The sequence below is a fragment of the Triturus cristatus genome, chromosome 2_2 (genome assembly GCF_964204655.1).
Source record: "Triturus cristatus chromosome 2_2, aTriCri1.1, whole genome shotgun sequence".
In the NCBI taxonomy this organism is placed as follows: domain Eukaryota; kingdom Metazoa; phylum Chordata; class Amphibia; order Caudata; family Salamandridae; genus Triturus; species Triturus cristatus.
Genome location: NC_140582.1, coordinates 740,892,990 through 740,902,382, shown reverse-complemented (window position 1 = coordinate 740,902,382; position 9,393 = coordinate 740,892,990).

The window sequence follows — 9,393 nt, the reverse complement described above, 5'->3', positions numbered from 1 at the left end:
ATGGGTCCTCCTAGCCCAATGGACTGCTCCACATCATGTATTGTTCTAACTCATTTTGCTGTATTCAACACCCATGTTCTTCCGCCTAACTTTTCATGCTCTTCTGCTTACTTATGATATCTTGTGTTGTTGCTATACCGATCCCCTCCACTATTATGGAGGTACGTACCTGTATATGTTTTGTCCACTTTGCTGTCTTACCACCACAATAGTCTCCCCTTACTTTTTTCGCAATTCTCTGTAAAGTGCTCTTATACCCTCTAGGGTCATGTTCATGCCATATAAATGTTTTAAAATAAAAATAAATAAAATAAATACATGTTGGGAGAATAATTAAGTCTCCACATTGAACGTTGTTTTATTTGTTTTAGTGCCAAACGGCTCCTACTATATGATGATTATTTTATTGTCTACGTGAGCCAATAAATACTTAGTTACATATTAAATAATAACTGTAGGTGAGATCCTCCTCCAGAAATCTGACTTATTGCTGTATGAGGATATAAGTTATTATTGTTACTTTGACTTTCCATGAAATAGGTGTAATATGAGACCTATACATTTTACATGCCTCTCTTTAGTTTGACTTTTATTTGTGCTACTACACTTTTGAGAGTTGACATATGGCAATGTGGGATATATTATTAGATTTAGAATCTGATAATTAGTGAATATTGAAAATGAAAATGGGACTCCTTGCCTTGAGTCTATTTGAGACTAGCAGTGCTTCTGCATTTGAATGCTGATTGGTCACTTTGCCGTCTGATAATTTATTAACAGCAATACTTGGTTATTTGTTGTGAAATTAAAGTGCCATGTGGTCAATGATAAACTATTTATGTTGATGTTAGATAGAATCTAGGCAGATGACAAAAATATATAATACCTTGTGAAGATTTTACTATAGATCCCATTTAGGATATTGAACTCTGGAGTGTTATGTTATATGAGGAATAATGGCCTCTGAACTTAGTAATGGATTTAAATAAGAGGTGTATGCTGGATCCCAGGAAGATATTGTTATTATACACAAAAAATGGAGGGTGTTAGGCAATTTACTTTATTTTTCAGACAGCAATTCCGACTAGATTCCATTGAACTTAGAGTCTGAAGATACAGTAACCACCATTCAATACATTTGAAACAGGTGCAATCTTAGGCCTGTGACTTGGATTTCTAACTTGGTCTGTACTTGGATTTAGACTTGCCAACCCACACTTCATTAGACAGACTTTGATTCATTGATGTACTCATGCTAATGTTAACTGTTAAGATATTTTTTTTAAATGGTATTTAAATATTAAAGTATTACAGCCAGTAAAGCAGCACATATAATACACAATCATCAATACAAATACTGTTTCATATATCCAACGGTCAGCTCATTGTAAGTGATTTTATGGTTACCACTGTATGTCTGCCACCTTTATGCTCTGTTCTTCTGGGTGCAATGCTGACATATAGGTTTGTGTTCTTCCCACCTATTATCTACATTTCTATACATCTATATGATGTCCATCTCAGATAGTTTATTTGTGACCCCACCCATCTCCCAGACCCTCAGCCCACACCTGTTCTGTTTTGCCTCTCAGGCTCTTTGTCTTCAATGGACTTCTGTGCCATATATTCTGAGGTCTCCAACAGTCAGGAATTAATGCATTCTAGTTGTCCGATTGTGTGGAGCAGTAAGCTAGGTCTGTGTGCCAATCTGATAGCTTGGGCAGAGGACCTTATATCCACCGCATTGGTATTCTACATGTCACTAATAGTAGGCTAATAGTTGCCAGTTTGTGGCCTGATTTGTGTATTTCTTTATCATAGCCTAGGAGCGTAACCGGTGGGGTCTCTGGAATTGGCAACTCCAACATTTGTGTTAGAGCCATGAACACCTCCCTCCAGAATGCACAAACTCCGGGGCACTCCCTCGCCAGGTGGGTGAAATTTGCGTTACCAGCCCTACATCTCATGCATCTATCATTCTCGCTCAAGCCATATTTGTACAGATGAGCTGGAGTGTAGAATACTCTGTGAAGGTATTTATAATGTATTAACATATGTCGCCTATTCTGTGAGATGGATTTCGTGTTTGCAAAGCAATGCACCCGCATTGCCTCAGTTATTTCTAAGCCCAGCTCTTCCTGCCACTCCCGGTGGGTTTTGTGCAGTACATGAGTGTTACACACCCTTGATGAGTGCACATAACGTGATACAGCATTGTGGAGAATTGGCCTGAAGGAGAGATGTCGATGATTTCATCTCTTGTGGTTCCCTAATGTCCTCCCCTAGTATGGCGCGCAGCGCTTGACGAGCCCTGTATTATTGATAAGCATCAAGCGGTGCCATCTGAGGTGCATGTGCTAGCGTTTGAGCCCATGTTCTCACTACACTGTCTAGAAAGAAATCCCCCATCTGTTCAATTTCTAACGTGAAAAGTGTTTGTATAACTGACCTATCTTCACACATCAGGAACCAGTCACACCATTTGATCTGCAATTTGGTAGAGTATATGAGTGTGAGCTGCTGGTCCCCTGCTGTATTTTTAATTTGAGTCCTTGTGCATTCGACCTGGTATATGATGCGGGGTCTGCCCTGGGACCCACTTAATAGTATTTTTGGCAATGGAGTGGGGCTGACCTCGTTTCTTTCAATAAATAGTTGTGGTAAGTTATGGGCTCCATGTATCCATTAATGTGAATGCAACAACTGTGCAGCCCTATAGTACCTTTCTGTGTCTGGGGCATTTAAACCACCCTCTGCACATTTGTTTGTTAATGTGTCCCATTTAATCCAGGGTGAATATGAAAAGAAGATGAGGAAGTACGATCATTTTCATTAGTGCGATGCGGCCTAAAAGAGACAGTGGGAGTTGTATCCATTTATCAACTGAGTCTTTTAATTTCTGTACTGCACGCCTGTAGTTTTCAGCAGTACCTCTTCTGGGTCAGTATGTATCTGAATTCCCAGGTAGGGCACTTGGTCTGTGGTCCATTCTATGGGATATTCAGTGTTGACAGGGACATTCACGTTTGTAAGTGGAAATATCGTTGATTTATGCCAATTAATTTTTAGGCCCGAATGTTGGCTGAATAGCTCAAACTCTTGGAGCATAGACATTAAATTGTGTTCAGGGTTGCGAATATACAGCAGTGTGTCATCTGCAGACACTGCAATGACCAGGTTATAATGTAGGGAACGTATGCCTCTGTGAGCGTGATATTCATGCATAGCTTAAGCAAGAGGTTCTGCCGCAAGGGCGTACAATAGCGGGGTAAGGGGGCAACCCTCTTTTGATTGTTATCAGCTGTGATAATAACCCATTGACCCATATGCATGCCAATGAGTCCCTCTAGTTCTGCAATACCAGCTACAGCTCTTGCAGCCATAAAAGGGTGCCTGTGGCACTTTTGATCTGTCTAAGTCTGGGTTCTGTATACAATTAAAATCTCCCCCCCAGAGTTGCAGTAAATTTGGGTATTGCAAGATTTTGCCATGTAAAGTATAATAAAATTGTGGGTTGTCATGATTGGGTCCATAGACACCAACCAATAACACATTGAAATTATCCTTATGACGTCTGGCTAATACGTACCTACCCCCATGTCTACTTCCACTCTGTGCACCTGTAATCCTGAATCCCTGCACACCCAGATCAGCATCCCTCTGGCACGTGAGGCAAACCTGGACACCACACATATACCTTTCATCCTTTTTGGTGTCAGCAGGCCAGTGCCTTGGGATAGTTGGGTCTCTTGAAGTATGGCCACATCAATGCGATGTCTTTGCAAATAGGCCACTACCTTGCGAATTTTCCTGTTGCCACTAAGGCCCCTCACATTCCATGACATAAAGTTTAATTGAACAGCGGTATTAGTGGCTTGCTTCACGTTAATAGCATGCATATTTGTAATGGTAGATGATATACACAATGCGTGGCCAATTATCTTGTCGAGCACTACTATACACAATTAAACTAGTACTGTTTGCTGGCCAACTAACTGGGATAACACCGCCCACCCTCCCATGCCTTATCGCAAAAAATACAACATGACTTAACTGGAACATCTGGTTACCCCCTCCCCAAAACAAAGCCCATTTAAATGATGCTCCCTGATGTGTGATACACTTGGGGACGGTGGTTGCCCCCCTCCTGGTGCTACCTGATGGCATATATCCGCCCTCCTAGTAAATAACCATCCAGGTAGTTACTGTTACTGACAACTATAGGGAATACAGTACTTTTCATCTTGCAACTGTTATAGGGTAACATGCCTTACTTTGCTTATCATTATGCCTCAATTTCAATCTACCAGCTTCATTACGTAGCAGGTTATCTTAATGCATGATACAGATGGGGTGTGTATCCGCTATAAGTGTTGTGTCCATATGCGTCATTCTGTCTTGTTGAGCGAATCTTAACAGTGTTCCGATACTGTCAGTCCTGCTATTTTAGTTCTTCTTCCGCACTGCCTTCTTCTTCTGTGGGCTTCTGCAAGAGTTTCGTCTTTATTGTCTTTGCTGTGCTGTTTGAGTTCTTGCTGCAATACATGAGCGGCATTATATATCTTGGTCTTGCCATCAAAAGTCACTCTCAATCTAGCCGGATAAATCTAGCCGGATAAAGCAATGAATATTCTAGCTGAAGCTCTCTTAATTTACCTTTCATGGGTGCGAATTGTCTGCGTGCCTCTTGCACATGTGGGGTAAAGTCAGGGAAGAGAGTCAGTTCAGATCCCTCATACTTGAGTAGTTGTGGCTCGTCAGAGTGCTGCATCCCTTTCTCTGCAGTTTAGTAATCTTGCTACCAGAGGTCGAGAGAGCACCCCCAGAGGTGGCTTGGGTGCCAAAGAGAGGTGAGCACGACACAACAAACACTGACGAGAATGTTTCAGAACCCAGCAAGGTCACCAGGAGCTGTTCTATAAATAGTTGCATATTTCCAGTAACTGTAGACTCAGGTAGGCCTAGTATGCGCACATTATTGCGCCTAGAGCATGATTCCAGGTCCTCCACTATCACATAATATTGTCATTATCTTGCCCATTTGCTTCTGAGCGGCCCAAGTTCAACTTGCACATCCTCTGCCTCTGACATCCTGCGCTCCACCACATCTAGCCTTTCGGTATGTTTATCAACATGCTCAGACATGCGATCTATTCTGTATAATAATGAGTCTATTTTACCATCTATGGTAACCAGGCTTTGCTCCATTGCCGCTAGGATCTGGTGTATGTCATCACATGGTTAAGCAGCCACATTCCACTGTTCAGAAGTCATGGGGTCCGTATCACCCTCCTGGGCCCCGGCCATCTTGCGTCATTCAAAATAAAGTGTTGGATGTGTCTTGTCGGCCTTCCCCATAGTGCTGAGCTATGCTATTCTGCCTCAGGTGCAGATGCTGTAGGTGTGGGCTACCCCGAGGGACAGTTGCTGGGCCACCTATTTCTGCCCTCAAGACCACCAGGCAAGGTCATAACTATATTCCACATGCCATTAAGCCCCTGGTATGTCTCTTTATCGTAGTTCCATGCTGTGGCAGCGGTCTCACCACCGCCCCCTGTCCTTGTCTACTCGGGCCCAGCTGCGCACTTATGCTCTACCACTCACTGCCAGGGGGGAACACGTCACATCCAGTGTTCAAGTTCACTCACCACTGATAGTGGTATGCGAACGGGCCACACCTCTGCACCACATAGCACCGTGGGGTATCCTCCACACCCTGCCTCTGTCACTCTCGTTGATGGGAGGCCAGCGCAGTCTCACTGCCTCTCCACCGTCGGTCGCTATCTGTGCTTATCTGTAGCTCTGCCCTGCATCCTCCATGTGCCACTACGAACTCGCACGCCATCCTTGGGAGCCCCAGGCACACAGGGGGCAGTCGATGTGGCTCTGCAGCACTCCGCCACTGATACGCACACAAGAATCAATGCGGGTCCGCAGTCAGGTACGCCACACTTTCTCTTTTCACTGGCAATGATTGTAGCAGGCTCCCAGAGCCACGAGCCACACACGCCTGGCTTACTCTAATCTAGCGACACCTCATCTGCTATGTTTAGAACATTATAGTTTCTGGATGTGGTTGATGCCTACAGAATAGTCTGAAGCTCTCTCAAGCTATGGCCATTTTGGTCAGGCAAGCTCCACCCCACAACTGTTAAGAGTTAAGTACAAGTTGTGAGTAAGAAGGGCAATATAAAATGTTTGGTTTGGGTAACCTGCTAACATAAAATTATGCAACGTGTATCAGAACAGACTTGTAACAAATCACAAAACAGAACAGATGATTTTTAAAGGAGAAAACAACCCAGTAAATGGCTGACAGACATGAATTTACAATGGCATAACTTTGAATAACGTGTGCTTTGACAGATTTGTCACATATCACAAAACAGAACAGATGATATTTTAACAGAGTAAGTGGCAGAAAAAGATTGATTTACAACAAATGTCTTATAAATAAATTTAGTCTATTATACATATATATACAAGTACCATGTAAAGGACGGTATATACAATACAAATGACCACTGAATGTTTGGATCTCATCATTCTCTCTAAAGAAGTTCATAAACTATACAGTTAAAAGGGGAAATGTCAACCATAGTTCAGGGTGGCAACTTGTCGTACAATTTCTTCATATTCATTCAACCATTTGCATTCCCTTAGGGTCAGGGTATTGACAAAACTCCCACCACTGTGATTGAGGTTCACTTTCTCTACAACCCACCATTTCAGACTGTCTGCTGAGTGTCCAAATGTGGAAAAATATTCAGCTAGGGGTGGCCCTGGACCTTGCATCTTATCCTACTACAATGCTGTAGTATGCAAGCTTTGACCTTCTGTAGGGTTTGTCCAATATACATAAATGTGCTGTAGTGAAGACAGGGTTTTATGTGCACACATTGCTATGTTAGAATAAGCGCTTTAGAAGTTAAACACCATCTTGCCACTTTACTGCTTTTGCACACGACATTACAGGTAGCTGTTATTACAAGTAAAACTGCTTGCTTGCTTTTTCTTCACATGAGAACGGTCTGTTGTTCACATCCCTAGACGTGCCCCGCAACCTTAGTCTGAACACTGTGTGCAGAAGCTGTCAAGGTCAAATAACAATATATGCTGTTGAATTCAGGTGATTGGCCCACGCTCTAGACATAACAAGCACACAGCTGCAAATATCTGAAACTCGGGTGCCTTTAATATTGCATTTGCATGCATGATTCAGGCACTTGGAGAAAACATTTCCAGACACAGTGAGCAGAGCTGATCCTGTGATGTCATTCACCTAAGCTGATCTTTGAGGTGTATGGGGTTCGCCATTCAAACCTAGAGACCTTCTATTAGTTTATAAAACTAGTTTACTAGCCAAGGGAGGGTGGTTCACAAGGTATTATAGGACCTGTTTTCCCCTTCATTTTCTATGGAGTTGTAACAATACTGATGGTTTTATTTCTAATCATTTGTCTGCTTATGTTAGCCAAAGTACTGCACCTTAGAGCGCGTAGTTTAAAATAAACATTTTAAACGTTTCCGTGTCTCTGATTACTCTTGTTGTGGACTGATATGAGAATAATAACGAAAAGGTGTTTCTGATTCCCACCATTCCTGAGAGTACTCTAAGTCGCTTGTTCTGGGTTGTCTAATCATTGGTAGCTTCAAAATGATACGGAGAACGAATGAGACACTGATGCTAGTCGGATAGGGGTTCTGGGTACTGAAGTGAGTTTTTTGGTACACCACAATTCACTGAGGTCCTGGTTTCCTGTGCATAGTTATGTGCATGAGCAGAATCCCCGCAACATGGCGCACCTAACGTTTTGGTCTTATGATTGAGACGCCTTAGTAGTGCTTATATTTGTCCACAACACCCTCACTCTTGTTTCCTGTTGACGGGAGTGACGGTTTAAACCTACCTAAATAATTATATAGGTTCTCTCAAGCTTGACAATTAAAAAGGTTTCATTTTAAATTGTACCCTTTTTGTGCTACGGGTTAATATAGATTGTTTTTCTTCTCTGTGCCTTATGGCTGAAGTCGCGCACCTCTCTGGTGTCACTTGACGCAATTCGGGGTGCCAGATGATGGGATGTCTATTATCTTTGTAGTGAGTGCTGATGCATCGTTTCCCTATGAGCTGTTTTACTCTTGGGTTACTTTGCCGGAGGTGAATGCGGATGATAAGACGTTTCACACATACACTTACACGCCATATAGGATGCAGGAAATTCCCATTTCTGCTTGGCAGCATCGTATTTGGTTCAATGGCACCCTCTTCCACACCGTTACACCAGTTCGTTTGGGTCCCTTGTCTATTCCAGGGGCCACTTGGCCAATCGTGACTGGGTTTACACGACATCCACGTTATTTGCAAACCCCGGTGGATGACTTACGTCAGCTCCATACCGCCTTGATTACGGTACATAGGACTTTAGTGCAATACGTCTCTCGCAATGGCCAGGTGGGGGCACCTGGGGTTGCGGCGCAACCAGCTGGCCCGGTTGGGATTACTATTAGTCCTGTCATGGGGAATTTGGTAATGGGCAAGTGCCTCCAGAATAAGGGCGATATGCCTTATTGGCTTGCTGAGAAATTTGACCAGCTGGAAGCAGTGTTTCCTTACCATTAGTTTGCAGAAAGGCTTAGTCCCAGAGGTAACTGATTGTGAGAACTGGGGTAAAGTGTGTGCAGAAGTCTACGCGAAGTGTTTCGGCACACCGTCTATGACTTTACTGCCCTCCGTGATCAAGCGTGTTCAGGATGAGCATGGTCCGGAGGTGGCGGTCGAGCTAGGAATGAGGCTTGTCGGCATGTTCGACATAGATGCTTGTCTCCTCCTTGCTAATGTCAAGGGAGATGAGGTTAACTTTCAAGAGTCGAATGCTCTGCGCCTCGTCGACGATGTCGATTAACCCCGGCAGTTACCGAAAATTATTGCGGAGGCTTATAAGACCATTGGCTGCAATAGTTTGGGGGTTAAGCCTTTTGCTAAAACAACAGCGCAACTGCAAACTCAGATGGTTAAGTCTACTAAAGACAACCGTCCAGCTTTTCCTAAACAAAATTGGAAAACTAAGAAGCAGGGAAAGCAGCAACAGAAACAGGGGTCTCGTCCCACGTCACCGGTTCAAGTGACTACTGAACGCACTTATGAATTGCGCAATCTCACTAGAATTAGTTTTCCTGATAGATTTCAGGTTCCTGAACAACGTTCTCCTCGTTCTTCACAGGAAACATCGGTCTCACAGTCCGGTGGAGGAGAGCGTGGCAAAGGTCGGGGTGCCCCACAAGGGACGTGAACAGCCCCGCCTAACTGAAATGAAATGAAATGAAATGAAAGTGTTTCTTATATAGCGCATGGCTACCCGGAAGCATCCCAGCGCTGCGGAGTGTGACTAG